Here is a 13,401-nt window from a genome sequence, read left to right as displayed (position 1 = left end):
GCACTTTAAATACTAAATTCCTACAAATAACCGTGGTTACGGAAGCATCAGGGGATGCTTTTTTCGATCCAACTTGATTCAAGTGAATCGTTTTCAATGCAGGAACAAACTGAAAAACTCCATGTTTCCATTTGCCGTGGAAGAGATGCCACTTTGTTGGATATTTCAACAAGACGACGATCCCAAATACACATCTAAAATTATTAAAGAGTGTTTTTTAAAGAAAAAGTTCTAATCTAAATTATATTGACTACCTTTGGGAAGTATTAGACCGTCGCATTTGAACTAAAAACATAAAAAGGAAACTTCTTCAAACCATACAGGAGTTGTGGCAACAAATTCCTGATGACACATTTCAGTAACTGCTAGATCATATGTTTAAATTATTCCATACTTTTCCAGATAAAATTAATTGTTTAAAAAAAAAGTAAAAATCTGTAATTATAATGATAATACCATATGTAACAAGTAAGTAAATATTTGATACTCTTTTCTATTACTGCAGGTTTGGGGATACAAAAAAAAAAGAATTGAGTCCTGTTTACACATATTTACCCTCTTCAAATCTTTACTGTATACTCACTAACTAACAAATATTCCTGATTATTATTGTAAATGTATTTTCATATTCTTTGGTAGAAATTCACAATAGGATTTTGAAAAACTCTTCCAAATTTCATTTAAAATATTTTAAAAGGACGAAAAAATAAAGAAACTAATAAATTAGTAAATTTTTGTGGCTCCAACATATATCTAGATTTATATCCAATTCTGATATAGGTCTGAACATAGAAAAAAAAGCAAATTGAAGGAAATTATCTACACATTTTAATCCTTTTTACTTTTTATACCATACACTCACATTTTTCATCATTTCATCTGCTCCTCTATTGATTATATGTCCCTGAATATGTATGTAATGATTAAGGGCGCCTATTGACGATGCAAGAGCTGTATAACTAATGTTATTCATCCTCGAGGTAATCTAAGGGTTTTGCGAGATAAACCCGGTAGACCAGCAGTACATTTTGAGGTCTTGTAGTGGTCCTTCAGTCTAGTCCCTCATTACTACGGTAACTGGTACCAGGAATGTATACAAGCAATACCCCACCATAAAAAGGAAAATCCAAATTTGATAGTTTAGCAGTAAGAACCTTGATTAATTATGAATAAATAACGGGAGGAGGTAACATAGAATCTAAATTACCATTTTGATATTGCGTTATTTAACTCGAAAATTAACATAGACTTCAACTACTCCCGTTTTATGCGTTTCCTCTCCAACTATTTTCAAATTTTCAGCCCATTGCATCACCACATTGCCCCTTTGAAAAAGCACTTTCAGCTTCGCTGCACCACAAATGAGAAGCAAAACAAACAAAAAATGCGCCCCGTTGAAATATTACAAGCTCGAATTCGAATCCGGCAACAAAGATCAAAGTTGGCGTTCATCACTATCATTACGAAGCTAAATTTATGCGTCATCTAGGGACCAATCAAACATATTGTTATTGGTTTGCTTATTCACTTCTCTATAACCGAAATACCTTGAGTTTATTAACATCGATTTTATGCAAATGTCTGTGGCTTTGTGCGGTGGAATTCTACAAGTAAATATAATGCCGGCCAGGATTAATCAATAATTAATACAAATGCGAGCACATTCTCGTGGTTACAGTCGTAAAATAAACTTTCTGGCGCTTTAAACTAGACACATTTACGATCCGGTATACGTATTGATGTTGCAAAGCCGTTTTAATGTGTAAATTCACTTTAATAAAACTGTACAAGCTGTATAACAGTGCAAAATGCAACACCAAGTAAACTATCATTAATCAACGATGAGGCTCTTAAGCTGCAAATAATACCCCGAGTTAAATGTTAATAACAAATCATCTTCCTGATTTAATTTATTAAAGGTTATTACCTTAAAATTCAAATCCCATTAAGATGGTGGAACACGAAATGGCTATAAGTCTCCTCAAGATGCCGTTTAAAACCTACCGGGATTACATAAATTATAATTATGTGCTGGGGTTATTTAATTATGCTTGTACGTTTAATAGCATGTATAAATAACCAGTATGGGAAGGCACCGAAATAGTTCAACGTTGATGTTCACTCCGTCACATTTAATACCTCCGAATCCTCTTCATTCATATCCGTCTAGCAGATTCGGTTATAAATTTATTGTGTCTTGGTTGTACGTGTGAAATGAAATTAAGCTAATAAAAATCTACGGTGTTTTCCGCCAACAGTATATTAAAACGTATGACGGTAATTCGCCTTTTTACAGCCAATTTGAGCCGTCCATGGGAATTGGAATAATGTTGGAAATAAATTGGACGAAAACTGATTGAACTGATACTAGGCCGTTAAGTTGGAGTGGCGGAAAGTTCGGGGTCACGGCAGAAACAAATGGAGGTCCAAATAAAAAGTTTTCCGTGGGTCAAGTGGGAAGGGTTTAAAGGTTTTTAGCACCTTTGGAACAGGATAACGATTTACACCGCATTTTGTGTGGCTTTACCCAGATAACGGTAAAATGTGACTGTTTTTATTAATTTCGTTTGGGGAAACGGCCACAAGGCTTCTATTATCAACACATATTTATTTGGTTAAGTGATTCGTTTCGCTTCCGCCTTTTAAAAAAAGTGTCGTCAGCATCTTTTGTATATTTATTTTTGACTGTGTTCAACACAATGGAATAAGTCTTTATAATATACCTTTGAAATAAATTTCTTGGAAATTTGAATCATGTAACATAGCGAAAATCCGTGGAAAATTGTTGGGAAACGTAACTTCGTTCAGAAACTTTTCTTCGAGCGTGTAATCCGAAAACTTCAGCGAATGGTTTTTCTCTGTTTTTAAAGCAACGTGTCATATTCGTGTTATTGGATTTTTTACTAAAGGATATATTGATAAAAGATCTCATGGTGGTTTATCAAATAATCGAATTAATTTCATTTTATTGAACGCAAATCTATTTGTTGGCGACGCCATTTAGTTTTGGTCGGAAGGAACCAATAAATATTGTCATAACTTTGTCCTATAACCTTTAAGGCGCTGCAGCATATATCGAACGTTAATCGTATTTTACCGAAACGCATACGTGCCTAGAAAGTTTTAGGCACTATTAGTTTCCCCAGGAAACTCCAATAATTTCATATCTAGACCTTTATTATGTGCCTAAAAAGTTTTTAAAGTTGTTTGGTTATAAGTTATTGTAAATTGTTGTGGTAAAGTTACAGAAAATTAAAGTGATTAAAGAAACCCAATTCCACTTTAAAAAAAGATGAATACTCATGTCTACAAACTCATAACACCGCTGATGATTAATCTTATTTAGTTAATGGTCTCTGGCGATATCACCAGACAATTTTATATTAGAAAGATAAATTTACTTCAGCAACTGTATACAATCACATTACGAGGGATATTTTATTTAAGATTAAAACTTAATTACATTTTTTGTATAACTTGACAACTGAAACGTTGGTCACTTAATACTAATGTTACAAGATTCAGTTTAAAAAATTGCATTAATTTATATTGTTAGAGAAAAAATTAGTAATAGAGTTGATTTATATTTTCATAAGTTTACTAGTACATCCAGTTCATTTCTATCTTAAAAATAGTACCAATGTAAAATGAGACTATTATTCAAAAACATTTCATTTATTTGAAACCAATTAGCTAAATAGATATCTATAAGCAGTGCAAAAAATAAATTGGATATACTAAGTAAAATCATTATCATAAGACATTTTTATATCAGGAAATTTAATTTGCTTCTTCAATTATATAAAACATCATTACCAAGGACAATATTATTTGTAAAATTAAAACTTAATGATCATTTTTTGTGTGATTTCACAACTGAAACATGGGTCGCCTACTTATTAATGTTACAGAATTCAATTTAAAAAATTACATTAATTTATATTGTTGGGAAAAAAGGTAAAGTATTAGTTGATTTATATTTGCGCAAGTTTGTTGGTACATGTAGTTCTTTTCCATTTAATAAATAGTATTAATCTAAATTAAGAATGTCAGACAAACACATTTTATTTATGTAAACTCAGCTGAACAGACATCTAAGCAATACATTTATACATTAAATAAAATCTATATCACAGGGTAATGTTATATCTGAAAAAAAATTATCTCTGAAATTATATAGAATCACATTACGACAGACAATATTTTCTGTAGGATTAAAACTTAATATTTTTTTTTTAACTTGACATCTGAAACATGGGACATCTTAATATGAATGTTACAGGATTCAGTTCATAAAATTGGATTAATTTATATTATTTGAGAAAAAAATGAGGTAATAGAGTTGATTTATATTTGCATAAGTTTGCTGGGATATCCAGTTCTCTTTCATTTAATAAGAAGTATCAATTTAAAATGAGAACTTTAGATAAAGAAACTTACTTTAAGTAAACTCAGTTAACTGAATAGACTTTTAGACAGTGCAAAAAGTAAAGTGAATATACATTAAGTGCAATCGATACCGCAATATAATTATATATATAAGAAAGATGAAATTATCTCTGAAACTACATAAAACTACATTACAATATTTAGTGTAGGAATAAATTTTATCATCATTTTTTGTATGATTTGATATCTGAAATATAAGTTTCCTTAATTCCAATGTTATAGAATTCAATTTAAAAAAATTGCTTTAATTTATATAACATATTTAATTTACGTTAACTCAGAATAGAAGTATGAGAAAAGTGAAGTGAATATATGTTACAATGCGAAAAATAAAATGAATATACATAAAGTAAAATCCATATCACAAGACAATTTAATATCGGGAGATGAATTTACTTCTGCAATTGTATAAAACCATATTACTAGACACAATATTTTCTGTAGGATAACATTTGAACATTTTTGTATGAAATATGAGTCGCCTTAATATTAATGTTACAAAATTCAGTTCATAAAATTGTAACAAGTATTAAAGTTTAGAATCGCCCTAATTTACTGATATAACCTGTTCAAGAGTATTACCAATCTAAACAGAGATCGTCGGACAAACATACTTCATTTATGTGAACTCAGTTAGCTGAGTAGACATCTAAACAATGCGAAAAGTAAAGTGAATATACATTAAGTAAAATCATGCTAAATACACAAAAGCAACGGTTGAGAGTGCTCTTAAGAGGTTGGAGTGCTATTACAAACATCAATTTTAGTTGATATAGCTCTACTATATAAAATTACATGGGTTATGCTTTACTATGTGTGCCAACCAAATCATTTCACATGCCTATAGAAATCCTGCTTCTACACTTGTCTCAGGTCGACGCTTTAATCTAATTTCAGATGAATATGATCGAAACGAACTGGTTAATTTATAAATCCAGAACGAGGGTTGAAACGTGTCATGACCTACTGAAAGTCATTCAAATTGTTTCAAACATTTACGGTTATCGAATATTCAATTTAATTACGAACGGAATTACGATCACTAACTGTAATAAAACTAAAATAATCAATAGAATTTTGGTCCTTAAGTGTATTTTATTAATCTGAAATGAAACGCCACCGCATTTATGTATGAAAACGGGATTACTCTTGAAATAGGTAAAATGTATTAATTTCGTGCCCCAGCAATATTCATTTCCCATATTTCCATGTTCAAAACGCAAAAGCATCACTTAATTAAATTCGCTTGTACGAACTTCCACAAAATGTTGTAATAACATCGTCCATATTGCTGATCTCAAAATTTATTCATGAAAATACGAACAAGGATAAGCAGGGTGATGTTGAATTAATATTTCCTACCTAAATTAATTTTTGGTCTTGTAAATTTAGAATAATACTTTTACAAACAATCAATTCGTCGTACGTAACATAATAGTCGTACACTTGACGTAACAGCGTCTGTATAAACATAAGTTTAGGGAATAAACAGTTGTGATGTATCGATTATAACGAGGGTGGACCTCATCGGTAAATAATAAGGCAAAATGATATTTTCGTTAAATTAACTTTGTTCTCTATAACAAACAAATAATTGATTTTGATATCATGGATTAATTAATCTAGATGAATTGGAACTCCCATTGGTATTTTTTTACATGATTATATTATCTAAGTGTTAACGATCTTTTTTTGAAAAAATCCATTGTTTCACGTATTCAGCTGGCAAAAAAGGACATTCCCAATGGATTAACGCCTGCAAAGGGTTTTCCGTGTGAATGGTACAAAATGAAGGATCGATGTTAAAACGAAATTAAGCTGTCGTAGGTGTCCCAAGCCAATTTCGTTTTTTCGGACGGATCAATAGCATGTCTATACTCGCATACTAAATAATTAAAATTTACATAACATTGCCCATTAAGAGAAAAGTCTGTTGAAAATAAATATATTCATTGTCATAATCGATTTACGTTCTTTTCAGGTGCTTGTCAACTCGTTATATTGACGTGAGAAAAGAGATGACTTTTATTTTCTTTCCTGAAATATTTCCGATTCTTAGAATTCCCTTCAGAATCTATTAATCTCGACGAAGGCTGTTGGGAACTTACGGATATTTATTTCGCCGCTATTTTCAGAAAAAGTACGTTAACGATTTTACACGTACGGTTCAACGTATTTATTGGTTTGTGAAAATTCAATTTATCTTTCGATCTATGATAAATAAATTCCATTTTATATTGATGAAGACGTAATATCTTTAATTTTATTAACTGTAATAGCTTCTCCTTATTACATTTATGTCTGAGACACATGATCACAATCACTATGTTAATTAGCAAAAGTTTTAGACCTCCTGTTTGGCATTTATGATAATTGTCACTACCGTTTAACTAAGTAAGTTTAGGTCAGACAATTGTAATTAACATTAAGTATATGCCGCCACAACTAAAAATACTACGGATCAATCTTGACACACTTTCAGTAGAATCAATACTGATAAGATCAAGAAAACTAAATCTAAAATAACCCTTGACTCTATTTGAATATCGATAAGGGATAGAATATTTCTTTGTTGCAGAATATATTCTCGTTCACGCTTTCAGTTTCTTACATTTTCTTCTACTGGCTTTCTAGCACACTTATTTATTGATCCCTAACCACAATAAATAATATACGAGGACTTTTTATTGTGTATAATGTCAAATATGTTGAAATCGTTGAATATAATTTTCCATAAAAGATACCATTTATTTGGATACGTTTATATTTTAATTTTGATATGGGGAGAAACAATTGAAAATTTAATTTACCTCGTCTAAAATATTTAGATTGTAAGTAAGACAGACAATGTCAGAAACGGATGGAAGCGTCATCTCGTATTAAACAAACGTGGGATATGGGTTACATACATCCACATGATTTCGGGTTCCACCGCAAAGTACTGTCATAAGAGAATGTCTGGTCCCGTTTGGTCTGGATTAATGTTAATAAATATCCAACCGTATGTTGGTATGAATAGCCAGCCATCCAGTTATACGCCACGAAACCGTAATGATCCAAACCGCTTGGACGATAATGAACGCTTCCAGGATTATTGTACCAGTTAAAATTGAAGATATTTAAGCAAGTGATAAAAAAGCATGTTATGGGATATTTATTTGACGGTAATTGGAAATTTATTTCGTGTCCAAAATTAAACGTTACGCCTTTAGGAAACACCAATATAATTAAAGTAAGTGATGGGATTCCCAGGAGTGGCCTAGAAATTATGAGGATATGCAAATATCATAAATGTCCGCTTGGAACTTGTTTTATTGTTCATAAGTAATTTTGCAAATTAAATTTTGCCAATAAGCAGGAAGCCTAGCAGGGACATTAACAAGATTAAGAAATAATCCTAACGTTATAACAGCCCCAGAAATAAAATAAGCGGAATTAGATAATAGGGTGCTTGTTAACACCCTATAAAAAATTAAATTCCATTCTTTTCAACGTTTTTGAACACATGAAGTCTCGGCTTTATGGTGATAAAGTATTGATTTTTCGCAGCATAATTCTAAATCTAACCAACCGCCTTTCGTAAAGGTCAAGTACTCTGGTCACGTCAATGCAGTACATTTAATATATCATTTGGCAACTGTTTTAACGACACAACAGTTTTACAACACCACCTATAAATTTCCGCCATACACAATGTTAGTAAACAATAAAACAGTTATTTAAAACAATATATCTTATTTCGTCAACTCGATAAGGATAAGTAATATTAAACAAGAGAATTGAATTTATAGTAATATGAGGTTTATAACTATCATAAAATATAAAATGAACCGTTAATGCTTTAAAATCCTTGTTTATGTGCTGTTGGGGCATACATAGATCTGCAAACTTCACATAATACCCTAATGGTCATTGGCCAAACTACTAAATCCTTGGTCAACGAAAAGGCGTATATAACTTGGAAAATTGCTTTGTTCAATTTAATTTTGAACCTTGTCTAATAAAAGCATTTAACATTTTTGATATATTATATGCATTAAACATATTATTATATAAAATATATTCAGTTCATTGTAAGACCTTATATACATATTCAGTTTTTTAATTACGAAGCAGTATAATACAGTTGAGTTTTAATACTACCTATACTCCTAAACAAGCGAAGCATTCTCCCCATTTAAAGTTTATAATTTTAATACCTTTATAAAGTTGCATAGTACATCAAAATCTCTCTTAAATTAAATCAAAACTAAACTCACGTAGTGAAGCTCTTTTATTATCATTCGTGGCCTAATTGCCCTTTTATATCTCTTACGAACAAAATCCTTGTTTATTTTACTCGTTAAGTAAAAGAAAACAAAATAAAAATACTAACAACACTGGTAACAAGAGCTATTAATTAGCATTATAAAACAATCTATTTTAGAACAGTTATCAGACTGCAGTTAATTACACAGTTACATGATAAAAACATGTATTTTCATTAAAGTTAAATTATAATTTTCCCTAACAGTTTAATTTCAGAAAATGGCTTATTTATATACTTTATATATATAATAAGATTAGTTATTGATTGGCTAAAATCCAATATAATAAATGATTCTCATTTTGGTGTATGTGCCATCCTTATTAATCTTTATAAAATATGGCAAATTTTATTTAAAACATTGCAGTGATAACAAACAACTCGTCCATCAGTTTTCTATTTATCTTAATTAGATCGAAATATGGAAGCAAGTGAAAAAGAATCGATGGTATTTTTTCTACAGAAACGTTGTCTTCAACTATTCAATTAAATAAATTATTGTGGGTGGATTATTAACATGAGTTTTTGCAGTTGTCGAACTTTTGCAATTACACTTATCAAAATGTCATTTGTGCCACTCAAAAAGAGACTGCCGGAGTCTGGGTGCCGTAACCCTAGATAATTACATATTGATTTTCTCCATTTACACCATTGCCGAGATTTTCTCGACTCATTCCAGTATTCCTCGCAATTTACTACGAAATTCTGCAGCAAATTAATCTTTTGTGCCGTCAACGAATCTGTTAACAATTCACTCAAATAAATGCGGATTTTACAATCATACGACATTCATCCATCAGGCACATGTTATGAAAACTTAATCGCGTAAATCATACAATCGTAAAATCGCAATAAACACTGATTATATTTTTACGGTGCGGTTATAATTAATACTGCTATTAGGTACGTATGTCTAGACGGTTTCCGAGGTTTATGAGACCAGTGTTCATTCTCCCAGAAGTATATGAATTAGTGCGTGTCCCTAAATGTGTAATTATCATGTATGACTATTAATGAATCAAATAAATTGTGAAAAAATTGTATTATTGGCAAATTATAAACAGGAAATATTCTACGGGGCATACTCTCTATTAAATAATCAAAATAATCTTAAAAATTTCTTCCATTGATTATGGAAATAGTACCTGAAGTTCCTTAAGAATTTCTGGACGATAATTTTCAAGACATATTGTTAATATACCCAACTCATAGTCAATGATATTAAGATCAGGAGAATATGCTTACTTCTTTTACAGTTCCAGTACATATTATACAATTTAGTCTATGAAGTCAGTTGTTGCAGTTTAATATGATCTAATTTCCAGTGGGTATGAAATAAGTACATCCCTGACATCCAAATCCAAGCCCAAATAGACGAATCATTGCGACAAAATTCTCAATATGGTCTTTTCTATACTCGTACTCGACGGATATTTGAAAATAGGCAAAATATAGACTTGTGTGTGAATAATACTGACTGTAATGAATCTCTTCAATCAGTATGTTTTGCAGCCCAGCTGAATACGAGGAACCAAACAAAAAGTCGTCATCTGGTGGTTAACTTAGAGATGGGGGTACCAGTAGTATCATAAAGACGTTGAGACAGTACCCGGAAAGTAATTAGCGACTTCCTGCAGTTAAAATGATTTATAGGTAATCTGGTGCAAGGGAGATTCTGGGCTGTCCTGCTGTTTATCTTTTACGCAAACTCCCTCGTTTCTAAACATTTTAGAAACATTAAAAGATCTCGCATCATTTATCCGGCAGCTGTACTAGCTTCATCATGTTTCACTTCACAACGAAGTATATTTTTATTCACACAACATGTCACTTAACTGAAAAGTAATAAAGTCGTCCGTATCTTATTGGATTTGTGTAATTCCAAGAAATAACCAAGTTCTTATGTTTGAAGTTTTTTGGTTGAAAAAGTAACGTCACCAATTAGGGAACGTCTAAATTATTAAGTTCAAAGTTCGTGATCAATCAATATCCTTCCCTTTCGTCTGATCCGACGAAGGTCGTGTTAGTTGATCGTTGGAAAAATTGGTAGTTTTGCGCCGAGTTTTCCTAAATATTTTATTATTGGCTCCAGTCAACCATTAAATTAAAACGAAATAAATGCTTTTATATAAAATTGAACCTGTTAACAAAATTAATTAATGTTTTTGTTTACCCTTCACCGTACTAATTTAGTTTATAGTCAAGATCAAATCTTTTATCTACCAAACTTGTATTCAGCAATCATTAATTTCTGTTGTCTTTCCTCTTCGGCAGCTCGGCTATTTGATTGGCTGTTTGTTCGAGTCTACTTAATCGACCGCTGGACGAAAAAGCATTTATCTGATTCGTTTTATTTTTTAGAGACTTTCCTGCGTTCATTCGATAACGAAATAATGTATAATATATCGAGTAGGTTAAGGATAATAAATAATCCTTAAATAGACATTGACGTAAAATTTTTCCTTATCCTTGTCCGAAATTTGTACATAAATCTGAGCTTATATATATATATATATAATTATCTCAAAACTCACGTTCTGGCCCCGTGGCAGTTTTACGTATAAATTCCAATTTCCTAAAATATTAATAAATCAAAAAATGCGGCGTGCAACCAGTGCTCGACTTTCATAAAAGTGCAAAGTTTGCATTTTGTGAATTATGGCCAACTCTCGTTGTTTCGTTCAATTATGGAATTGCACTACAGAACCATAGCAGTCAATTAGCACGTACTTGTTAGGGGAAGTTAATTATAATTATTAGAAAATGTTTTCCTACTATTCTGTGCAGTTATCCGTGTTTCAATAAAAGTTGGTACAAGCATAATGGTGGGTAATAGACATTTACGCTACATGAACACGTTTAATTTCAAATTCATTTCTCTTTATCATGTACCGGTGATTTCAACTAAAAAACGCATTAAGTTATACAATTATTACTACTTTTGTTTGTGCCTTATATTCATCTCAATAACTTGTAAATATTAAAACATAAATTCATACAGAAGGGCCATTAAGAAATACATTCACGGAGAGTAATGGTTAATCCAGGTGCACTCGGAAAATATTACATTAATGTACGGAGCAAAAATACGAAATTCATTTATACTTCCATTTAGCTCTTAAAAATGTAAGCGAATCTACTAAATTTTAAACATTTGTGAATTACACTCCATTACATGGGTCTATTCAAATTTGATTACCTTAGACTTAACATTTTAATGAAATATATTCAATTTAAAAGTCATTAGTTTGAACATAAAAAAATTCATAATTTTTATTTAATTTTTACCTGAATAAACATTTTTTGAAGTTATATATTAGGTTAATTTTTTATCGTCATTGAAGGAGTTATTTCTTAATTTTCTGACATCTTCGGAGTTCTGATTCGGTGTTTTTTGACAACTTGTCAAAATAAAAATTATTTCATTCAACGGCGACCAAAAAACCCGAACAAATTTACATTTTCTTTAGACAATGATCATGAAAGCCTTAACCATTAAAAACTTTTATAGAAACCTGTGTTTTATATTAGGTACTTGAAATAATTTGGAATCTTAAAAAGCATAAAAAGTTCTCATCAAAACATATTTTGTTTAAAAATATAGTATTGAAGAAAAATGAAAAAATTAAATAACTCTCGTGCAAAGTCCTCGTGCAACAACTTTAGAAAAAGGCCACTCATTAATTAAACAATTGGAATTCAATGCATTTCATGCAATTTCAAAAAATAAATTAAATGAGGATATTAAAATTAGATGTTTGTCAATTACAAAATATCCTCTTTCAGGCAACGCAAATGAACTTGATTAAGATAATTCCCACTGGTCTGAATAATAGTGTGAAGCTGCATATCGGGTGGAACGATATTTAAAGAGTCTTAAGCTAAAATAATTTTGATAACTGTACGATGGGCAGTGAGTGGAATTTGAGACATTGACTACTTAACAAAGAGACAATCATTGCAACAGCTCATAAATTGACTGAACTAAAAAACGAAACTCTTCCTGACCTATTGTCTTATTTGATTGTTAATATACCCAACTCATAGTCAGTGATATTGAGATCAGGAGAATATGCTCCTTCTTCTACAATTCCAGGATATATTATCCAATCTAGTCTATGAAGTCTGTAGTCACTTTTTTAACCAAAAAATTACTAAAAAACGAGTTTCTATAATAACAAAAGTCTTCAACTTCTTCCTGACCTATTGTCTTATTTGATGTTGCAAAGGAACTTCAAAATATTAAATATTAAGTCCAACCTCTATAAACTTCAGGTATTTCCCATGTGTTAAATTAAAGAATGAAAAGAAATGTTATTTTAAAGCTAAACAGTAAAAACATTGTTCACAACTTTTTCCGGTAAATAATATTAAAATGTATTGCTAACAAAATCAAGGTTTGATTTCATTTATACGTACTGTCGATTGCCAGTTAGTATTATCTCACCATCTCCCCTATTTTCCTTGATAATCTCCTTTGTACCGTTCATTGTCGGTCGGAATTGCCGCATCATCTCACCTATTTTATGTCATTTGAAGTTTGGCTCCATGAAAGCCTCGCCATGTTCGCGATTCTTAGGAGACGTGTATTATCTGAAGTCAGATAAGTCACTTCACATTTTCTTAATGCATTGTAGTTACACACT

At 30.9% G+C, this 13,401-nt stretch overlaps 1 protein-coding gene across 2 annotated transcripts in view; it reads left to right on the top strand.

Annotated features, from left to right (window-relative positions):
* The window catches only part of LOC109607133 (microtubule-associated protein futsch), a 155,697-nt gene that overhangs the window by 122,346 nt on the left and 19,950 nt on the right, over positions 1–13,401 (top strand). The gene's annotated exons all lie outside the window — the stretch shown is intronic.

The sequence above is a fragment of the Aethina tumida genome, chromosome 3 (genome assembly GCF_024364675.1).
Source record: "Aethina tumida isolate Nest 87 chromosome 3, icAetTumi1.1, whole genome shotgun sequence".
Classification (NCBI taxonomy): Eukaryota; Metazoa; Arthropoda; class Insecta; order Coleoptera; family Nitidulidae; genus Aethina; species Aethina tumida.
This window is presented reverse-complemented; position numbering and strand designations above follow the sequence as displayed.